The 10,830-nt window shown below is 40.5% G+C and overlaps 1 long non-coding RNA gene across 1 annotated transcript; it reads left to right on the top strand.

Annotated features, from left to right (window-relative positions):
- Nucleotides 1-3,816: 3,816 nt before the first annotated feature.
- Nucleotides 3,817-4,991, top strand: LOC126379316 (uncharacterized). Its single transcript, XR_007568309.1, has 2 exons — nt 3,817-4,276; nt 4,367-4,991. It is a non-coding gene; the product is annotated as an uncharacterized LOC126379316 (long non-coding RNA).
- Nucleotides 4,992-10,830: the final 5,839 nt, after the last annotated feature.

Here is a 10,830-nt window from a genome sequence, read left to right on the forward strand (position 1 = left end):
CCCAATGAACACAAGGAGTTAGCGGAGCTTATGATAACGAAATTTCATGACATTTCTTTTGAGCGCAAGGGTTTAGGTAGGACGCATCTTACACAGCACGTCATCGACACTGGGGTTGCGCCACCGGTCAAGTGTAGACCTTATCCCATGTCACCGGAAAAGCAGAAGGAACTACATAAGGAGTTGGACAAGATGCTGGAGCTGGACGTTGTCGCCCCGAGCGAGAGTCCTTGGAACAATCCAGTCCTTATGGTTCCTAAAGCTGACGGTACATGGCGATTTTGTCTGGACTGCCGGAGGCTCAACTCTGTGACGAAAGGCGATGCTTATGCCATTCCCTACATACCCCAGATATTGGATAGCCTCAAGAATGCCAAGTACATCAGTTCTGTGGATTTTAAATCGAGCTTTTGGCAAATTCCACTCGACCCTAGCTCACAGGAGAAGACTAGTTTCACAGTGCCTGGTAGGGGGTTGTTTAAATTTAAAGTTATGCCATTCGGTCTATGCGGAGCTCCTGCTCGCCAACAACGGCTCATGGACATGTTGTTTGGACATCCTTTCTGCAGTGACGTAACTAAAGGCATGATATTCGTGTACATCGACGACATTATAGTAGTTGCAGAAGATCTAGAAACGCACATACTTCTTTTAAAACGGCTTCACGAAAGAATACAGAGCGCCAATTTAACAATCAACTTTGAGAAGAGCAAATTCTTCCGCAGCTCTTTGAAATATCTGGGATATGTAGTGGATGAGTTTGGACTTAGGACGGATCCCGATAAGGTTCGTGCTGTTCTGGAGTTCCCGGTACCCAAAAGTCCGAAAGAACTAAAAACCTTTTTAGGTGTTTGTTCTTGGTACCGTAGATTTATCAGGAATTTCTCCACCATTGCGGCACCCTTACACGCTCTTACCAGCTCAAAAACTAAATTTATCTGGAACCAGGATGCAGAAAACGCTTTTGTCACTTTAAAAAACAGTTTAGTTTCAGCTCCAATTTTAGCCTGCCCTGATTTTAGTAAACCATTTTCAGTTCACTGCGATGCATCGAATTTTGGCGTAGGAGGTGTGTTAGCGCAGAATATTGATGGCCATGACCGCCCTATCGCTTATATCAGCAGATCCCTTAACAAAAACGAACGTAACTATAGTGCTACCGAAAGGGAGGCGTTAGCAGTTGTGTACGCGGTTGAAAAATTTGAACCATATTTGGGTAGTAGACCATTCACCGTCGTAACAGATCACGCTTCGCTTAGGTGGTTCATGAATTTAGAGAATCCTACGGGACGTTTAGCTCGTTGGGGTTGTAGGTTATCCCAATTTAATTTTACAATCGAGCATAGGAAAGGGAAGGATAATGTCGTCCCTGATGCCCTCTCACGATTGCTGCATGTGGATGCCATCGATGCTCCAAATGCAGGAACCGGTGATGAGTGGTATGATAAGGTTTTCTCTGGTTGTACGGCTTATCCCAAAAATTATCCCAATTATCGCGTCGAAAATGGTACTCTTCTACGATACAGCAAGGGTAAGTATGCCTTGACTCAGGAGTTTGATTGGAAGATTGTTGTGCCAAAGTCAAACCGTCTGCAGGTCATGTCCGAAAACCACGAACCACCGACCTCGGCACACCTCGGAGTGTTTAAAACGCACCGTAGGTTGTGTTTGAGGTATTTCTGGCCAGGAATGTACCGCGACGTGCTTGATTTTGTCAACAAATGTCGTATTTGTTCCGCTTATAAGCACAGGACCAAACTCACTCCTGGGACCATGGGTCAGCCTAAGCAATGCTATAGGCCGTTTCAAGCTATATCCGTAGATTTGGTAGGACCTCTTCCACGATCACGTTCGGGTTACATGCACCTTTTAGTAGTAACATGCTGTTTTTCAAAGTACACCATGTTATTTCCACTTCGTCGAGCGACTAGTGCTGCAGTAGCTAAAAACTTTGAGAATTATGTGCTTCTAGCTCACGGGATTCCTGAAACCGTAATTACCGACAATGGGGTTCAATTCACGGGATCAGAATTCAGTGGCCTTCTCAAGAAGTACAATATTCCACGAGTTCACTACGGGCCTAGGTACACGCCACAGATTAACATGGTGGAAAGGTACAACAAAACAGTCATGACAGCTGTTTCGTCTTATGTAGCTGACGACCATAGGACATGGGATCTCCATTTATTTAAGGTGCAATTTGCATTAAATAGTGCGGTGAACGAAACCACTGGGTTTAGTCCATTCTTTTTAGTCCATGGCCGGGAACCAATTATAAACGGTTCTTTTTATAAAAACGACGATAGGGAATATGACGTCTCTATGCCAAGGGACGAGTATGCGGGTGAATTTGGGGTCCTTCGGGATATTTTTCAAAAGGTTCGGGTTAATATCGAGAAGGCTCACGCGACGAACGCAAAGTACTACAACCTGCGACGCCGTAACGTCAATACTTTGCGCGAAGGGCAAGTAGTGTGGCGAAAAACGTACGTACAGAGTGACGCCGCTAATTTTAAAGCCTCGAAACTTGCCCCAAAATATGAGCAGTGCGTAATTAAAAAGGTTTTATCGCCCTTGGTGTACGATTTGGTATCATTTGGTGGCAAGAACTTAGGTTCTTGGCATATAAAAGATTTAAAAATTTAATTTCCAAATTGCCCTGTGTTCCCCTAGTCATATTTTTTAAAAAACATTTTCCGGTTTGGATCATTGTTATAGGCTCAATTTAAATTTACATTTATAAAGAAAGCTACAGATTTTTTCTTATTCATAATTAGCTTTCAGAACATTTTGTTTTTAGAAATATAAAACTTTGGTGTGTTTACTTGTGTCGTAAGTGGCCTAGTAACAACCTTTTTATAACAAACACGTTTTTATGTAGTTAAAGACTATTAATTAAGTCTTTTGATTTTAAAATAACTACATTTAACATTAAATGATTTATGTTGTTTATGTTTAATGTTTTTTTTTTTTAGTGTGTTTATGGTGCGCTAATAAGGCCCATACACACTAGCGTCTGCAACGCAGCGTTTTTATGAACGCTCAACTTAGCGTTTCATATTTTTATGATTTTATGGGCGGTTATAGCCAACTATTTAATATAGTTTTTTACGTTGCTCGTGTCAACATTTTTTTTTAGGCATTATAGTAGCCATTTGTTAGGAATTAATTTTTAGATAGGGAACCTTATTAGGTTACTCTTTGTTTTTTTTTTCCCTTTTCGACGGAGCGGGTAGTGACTCCTTAAATAAGCCTCTAACAACTGTTGTTTTGTTTTTTTGTCTTTGTCTTTAGAATTGGGATATCGAGTGACACTATGAGAGTCGTCAGCTCAACAGGGTTATGAATGTGGGTAACACCCAGTGAAATGGATACTGGGTGCTACTTTATGAAAGAAGTGAAAGGTGATCAATGAATGGTGAAGAATAACAGGTCGGGGTAATTGTTGTGCTTAGGGTTGTGCTGTTTAGATGTTGGTGTTTGTGCTTCGTTACGTTTTTTTTATGAATTGTTTTGTCGTCTTGTTTTGTCGTCTCGTCTTTAGAGACAGTTTTTTAATTTAGACTGGTTGTGCGCTCCAGGCTCTATGGCTGAGGGCAGCCGTGTTTCTCACCCAGTTCGAAACCTCTCGTGGGTAGGGGGGTATTGTAACGAAGCATTTCGGACCAACGAGCCTTGTAGCGACATCTAGTGGTTACTGACGTTAACAACGTAATTTTATGATAACACAGATGGCGCTGCAGGGTTATCGATGGGCCCGAATATTTTTGATTATTTTATTTTTTTTCAAAATTTGGTATATTTAATTATCTGCAACATTTATTGAAATTATATTATATTTTATTTAGGTTTCGGATCAAACAAGTCGATCGATTATTGTCGTTGATTCGGCGAATTTATGGTTTGGTAGATTTTTTCTAGTTTGGCAACTTTGTTCGTGGTTCTTGTGTCAGACTGACAGCTGGCTGAGCTGAGAGACAGGTTATGGAAAGTGGGGACGTCGCGAGAGCGCCGGAGACTCCACTGCCGTAACAATAATGTGGGCAAATTAAAAGCCACGATTTATCGGCGACATCAAGAGCCGATGTCTCCATTTATATAAATAACTTAACTGAGATGGTAAGTCCTCGCAATTCTTCGTGCATATTTTTGCACCAACTTTGTGATAACCTCGAGGTCCTTGTTTTCAGCAACATCACTGAAATCCCATCGCCTAAGGTCCAGTGGGTGGGTTTAGGTTTCATCCGAGCGATGCCCAACTATCCCGGATGAACCTGTAAGTTATTTTCTTTGTTTTACACTCGTGAGTTGCATTGCCACGCTGTCAGCTGAACCACATGCTAATCATTGCCATTCCTTGTTGCAGATGGGGTTTTTGTTTTCTTTAAAGTTTTAACGTTTTAATTTTCGAACGTTTTGCAAGTTTTAATCTAAGAAGAAGTTTATGATTGGATCAGATGATTTCAACAATGATTTTGTGAATGAAGATTGCTACTGTTTTCTTCTGCGTTTGCAAGTTATTTCAAGCTTCATTTCGGCGGAGCTTGCCTTGGTTGTTTGCACGTCGAAGCTTTCCTTTGTGCGGCGCGCATGTGGATGTGCCGTGCCTCTCCTTTTGTCAACACACCGGATAAGGCCCGGTGAAGGTCTGCGAGGTTGACCGGTGGACGTGCAGCCCGCCAGCTGCGTAACAGTTGGCCCGCTGCGCCGCCATCGTCCAGCACGCCCTGGCCTGAGCCGGCCTCAACTCATCACCTGTACGGTATTCCGGAACGCCTCAGGTAGGCCTGATAGTCGGAGGTCCTCGAGTAAGTGAGGTGCCTACAGGTGTACGGACAGTGTTTTGAAATATAGTGATATCCCACGGTTGTTACGGAGTGACAATTAACCTGACGGACCAAAGCGCGACCTGTCTCCCTCCATAGGGTTTTTGACCTACCTATGGTTAATGAAATTTGTAGATTTAAAAAATATACATTGTACAAATTCAAGGGGAGTTTTCTTTGTCTCATGCTCACCGGTCTATAACATCTAGCTGTGCCCTTCAGGTAAACACCACTTTATAAATTTTCTGAAACATATCTGTAGTATCATAACACCGATTTCCTCTTTACACTACCTTCCTATAAGGTAGTTAAAAATCTAGTGTTTCAAGTTACTCAGAAATACACAATACATACTTACAACAATTTTCATTTAACCGTTTTTAACGGCAGTCGATTAGGAAATCCGCCATTTTGAAAACTTCAAAACTTGCTCGTTTCGGCGGGAACACTCCCGTGCCCCCAGATTAAAAAAAATAAATAGATTATCAGTTGAATAAACTGTATTTATATTACATATTTGTGGGGTTTAATATTTGTCAATGCGCACTTTCATGCGCAAATTGCAATATTGCTTTTTTTAGATGAATCGCATCGTGGCCACGTGAAGTCGTGAACAAGGTGAGAGCCCTCAACGCTCCTCGTTTGTCCGGCCAAGTATTTAATGCCATTTGCGGCAAATCGACAATAAGTCTTTAAAAAAAGCCTTTTAGTCTTTTAATGTCCGTGCGTTATTAAAAAAAAACAAGTTATACATAATTTGTTAAAATAACGAACTTCCCAAAGTGACTGCGACCTTATATTATAAGACGTAGCACATTCTGAATACATAGTAAAACACACATACATTCTTATATTTTCACATATTTCTAAATGTGTTGACAGTTTTGATTTAATTAAATGAGGTATGCGCCCGCGGCACGGGGTTCGAGTCGCACGACGCGCCGTGCGACATATATCGAGGGCTTCAACGAATAGTATACGACATTTGTGTAAGTAAATAGCATTTGCTGTGTTTATAGGTCAAAGTCCAAGAGCTGGTAAAAAGGTATACTAAATCCTTCGACTGGACTTTTATTTTCATATAGGTACTAAGTACTTCGGTTTTTAGGTAGGGCTTTTGCTTGTCATCAAAAATACGAAACACTTCCAAATTTTTGTGCAATAAAACACGAGTTTATTTAAATTTGAATTCGGAACATTAATATTAAAAATAAAAATACTTTTAACTAGTATTTAATATATTTCTGACAATCCTTCCAAATATAAAATTGCGAGGGGCTTATTACACCTACCTGTCCGACAGGCTAGATGCGTCAAGGTCGGTTACCATGGTTACTCCTCACCAACTCGCTAGAGATTGTGGTTTCCATGGTTACGACCCGCCGATTTACTAATATTGCAAAAAGATTATAAGTTTAGTGATTATTTTAAAGATATGAATGCATGGGATTAACTGTCTGAGAACTGATATTAGCGTGAGCGTTAGGCTCACGATCTGGAGGTCCGGGTTCGATTCCCGATGGGGACACTGTCGAAATCACTTTGTGAGACAGTCCTTTGTTTGGTAAGGACTTTTCAGGCTTGAATCACCTGATTGTCCGAAAAAGTAAGATGATTCCGTGCTTCGGAGGGCACGTTAAGCCGTTGGTCCCGGCTATTAGCCGTAAAAACACCTCCACCAACCCGCAGTGGAGCAGCGTGGTGGAGTATGCTCCATACCCCCTCCGGTTGATTGAGGCGAGGCCTGTGCCCAGCAGTGGGACGTATATAGGCAGTTTATAAGAACTGAACTGATTAGGCAGCTAAATTAATCAATTGTATAACAATATTTTCTGTTTCTTGCAGCTTCTTTTCCCCGGCTATACAGGTTGTGAGAAGCTGTAGTAGTTTTAGGTGGATGAGATGTTCGTTACGTAAAAATTGACGATTCAAAGTGTAACTATGTTACTAACTGAATAAAGATATTTTTGAATTTGAATTAGACTACACGATCTGATCGGGAAACGGGAGTTGGTGGGCAGTAACCATGGTAACCACCCGTGACCTTGACGCATCTAGCCTGTCGGATAGGTAGGTGTAATAAGCCCTATAGGCTTACGACAAAATCACGATCGCCTTAGTCCGAGGTACGGTCACGAGTACTAATATGTATACACTTTGCAACCATGTCACATTAACTTTTTTGACAATTTAAACCGTAAGCCTCATTAAATGTCAAACATGATAGTGCGACAGGGTTCTAAAGTGGGTACATGATATTGCTCATGACTGTACCTACATCCATCGCAAGATGAACTAAGTACCCACTCACCGAGCTTTCTGTTAGACCAACGTGATAGGTGAGCCGTGGTATAATGGTCAAGACAACTGTGTTAGCGAATACTGCACTTAAGATAAATTACTTAACTCATGCAGCATAGATTTCTAGCCATAGAGGCAGCCAATCAGCTCGCGACACCAAACACTTCAGGGCCCCGATACCGACCCCGCCGGCGTGGTCGACGATTTCCCTCATTCAGCGCTTATCGCTATCGACCCACTAGGGTCGATTAATTCTTTCAAATATTTTTCCTCTCAGACGACGCCCTGAGCCGAGGTTCGCGCCCAACTGGGCACCCTCAGGCCTGTTGTCTTAAACGTTGTACCGGGTGAGAGCCTTCAGCGCTCCCCATTTGTCCGGCCAAGTAGTTAATGCCATCTGCGGCAAATCTACAATAAGTCACGTCAAAAAAAAAAGCAGCATAGATATACTTACAGGATGTCAGTGACATCGTAACGAAAACTTTGAGGGATGATTCTGAGTTAATATCAAGTGGAATTTTCCATCGCAAAAGTATGGAATCATTGTAACACTTACATTAACCTAATGGTCAAGCCAACTGTGTTAGAGAACTTGCGAGGTGTTTCGATTTATTGATGAGAAGTGTAATTGGAATATTCATTAAACCTCAGTGTAGAAGCCTCGTAAACTCGTAACATACAGTCATACACCCTCTATAAACTATATTTAACTTTTTCACTATACAGATACAGTACATTTTACAACATCTATATAAGTATGCCATTACAGATAATATACTTAATTAGTTTTAATTACACTTAATATAAATTTGGTGTTCTTCTTTTCATTACAGCTAAGCTGCCACTTAATACTAAATTACTTAAAATAAATTTCAAGTAAATAAGTTAACAAGTAAATTGTTTAAATTTAAAATACACTAGCCTGCAAAAGTAAGTAAGTACCTACTATACTTTTAAGTTTTTTTCCAGAACTATAGAAGTAAGATATTTAAAATAAAAATAAAACGTTTTGTAGATAATTTTATCAGTACTTAAGTAGTTTTGAAGGCCAGTGTATTATACAGGGTGTTAGTGACATCGTAATGAAAACTTTGAGGGATGATTCAGACCATGATTCTGAGTTGATATCAAGTGGAATTTTTACTAAATTTTTTACGAATTTTCCGACAGAAAAGTTCACTTGATATCAACTCAGAATCATGGTCTGAATCATCCCCCTCAGTATTTGTTACGGTGTCACTAACATCCATACCTACTTGTATGGCTACTTGTGCATGAAGCATGCCCCCGAAATCGACAGGTAGAACTTAGTACTAAGTGGCTATTTAAAACTAGTCTTCCACTTAAATACTTAAGTAAAATGACCAGACATTAGGTGATGATTTAAATAGATATTCTGAGAAAGTGTCAACTTCTGTGACAAGACTTTGAACATCAAACAGAGCCCGGAAACTCCATACAAAAATCTCAGTTGCCACCTAACGCGTAACTGCGAGCTAGACAGACAGTCCACGCATCTTACGAACGAACGTCGGCGTCCAATTTCAAAATTCGAACATAAAAACTAAACTGTTAAAAATAAACACAACGATCCGCGCGCTGCCTTCACAATTCAAGTCTAAACAATGTTCTTAGGGGTGACGTAAATCTAGCTCAGAGGCTGGTGGGGTAAACCGCTAACGACAAGGGGGAGCGCGCGCTGAATGTCTGCTTCCCTCGCACTTACACAATAAGGCGCCATAAGGTAAGAATGAGGTTTTTTATGGAGTATTTAGAGTGCTACTAGATTAATGACAGCTTTCGGGAAGGGCGCCCACTGCGGCGGTTTTTTTGTAAACGGGTAGCTTTCGACAGACGAAGGGCTATCTACTGTGTCAAAGTGTTAAACTACTTTATTGTAACATCCTTACAATTATGATTTGCGTTTACAAATGTCATTTTTACCTATTTTTCAAGTCACTTTACTTTGAACTTCTTATAATTAAGTAAGTACCTTACTCTACTTTAAAATTGCAAAATATTTATAGTAACAAACATTTATTTGCCTAGTAGGGATCACTGGCTTTAGAACCCTATCGCGCTAACTTATTTCACATTTTTTGAGAAGTATAGTTCAGTTTGTATAAAAAGTTAATGTGACATAGAACCAAAGTACCCTATAGCCGCAAATTGTATCTTGAGGGTGTAATTCTTATTTCACATTTTATTATTTGTGTGTACAGATGCAAAAAATATAAATAGAATAAGAAAATAAAAATGTCCTCCAAAAATGTATAATATTTTATATATTAATATATTAGTGACGATTCCTGCAGACCTCCTAAATTTATTTTAAGTTATACCTGTCATTTTAATTCTTATTTTCTTATATACCGAAAAAGAAAGAGACGGGTAGTTGACAGGACAAAAAATTAGGGAACACACGTCAATTTAATAAATAAAAATACGTTGGAGTATATCCAGATCAGACAGAATTAAACTGAGAGCATTCAATCATCCGTCCCTTTCCATTTCGGCGGATAAGAAAAAGACAGAACTTAAAATAAAATTAGGTGGCGTTGGAAAATTATGTCAAAAATTGAGTTGATTTGCTTTTGTGCTAAATGACATACAAATTCAATTGTTTTTTTCACGGTCTGCTCCCCTTAATCAACCGGAAGGGATATGTACGGAGCATGCTCCACCACGCTGCTCTAATACGGGTTGGTTGCACCTTTATGTTCTAGGCATACTTCCGACTCGTCCACATAAACTGGTTGCCTGGAAGAAATTGCTGCTTAGCAATAAGGCCGCCAGATTGTACTATATCTATCATCATCTGTGTTAATTTGTTTTGTATGTTGTGTGCAATAAAGTATATTTGATTTGATAAATAACATAACACATCATAAGTTCACGACTATATCCCAGTTGGGGTAGTCAGAGGTGAACTAAGTCCCCACACCTCACCGAGCATTCTGTTAGACCAACGTGATAGGTGAGCCGTATCGCCGTTTATAATGGTCGAGCCAACTGTGTTAGTGAAAACTGCACTTAACACGTTCATTGTGTAACTGACAATTGGATACCTATCGACCCCTCACGTGCAATGTTATTTTTCGATAAACACATTGGAATTAATGAAACACACTATGGCAAGAAAAAACAATTTGAAAAACCTCTCCTCGATTTTTTCCATTTTCCCGTGGCCCACATATGGGTCATGCACGTATGGGTTACACATTCTATGCCCCATATGTGGTTCATACCCAGTGAACGTGTTAAGATAAATTAATAACTCACTAGTGCACGTCCGGTCCCGGATTCGAACCGGCGTACCCCGATTGAGAAGCAAGTCGGTGACTTCTTTTAGTACTTACTCTAAATCAGCGAGCATGAATGAAGATTGTGTCAGGGTGTCAAGGTAGTAAGTGGAATTCCGTGGTGTCTGCCTGCCCCTATGGGAAATAGGCGTGATTTGATATGTGTATTCTTAGACTGCGTTTCCATTGACGCGGATCTGTGCGCAGATGTCGAGGGAATCGACCAATCACCGTGAGGGTGAGTGACGGAGCGTCTTCGTTTTTCTCTCTTTCGAACGCTGTGATTGGTCAAATCTGCACATCTCCGTGTCAGTGGAGACCCGGCCTTAGACGGAGCGAAATTTACCAATCGATAGTGAGGTCCTTTCCAGTACACGTTCTAAAAATATAGATGGCGCTAT

The sequence above is a fragment of the Pectinophora gossypiella genome, chromosome 28, assembly GCF_024362695.1.
Source record: "Pectinophora gossypiella chromosome 28, ilPecGoss1.1, whole genome shotgun sequence".
Lineage (NCBI taxonomy): Eukaryota > Metazoa > Arthropoda > Insecta > Lepidoptera > Gelechiidae > Pectinophora > Pectinophora gossypiella.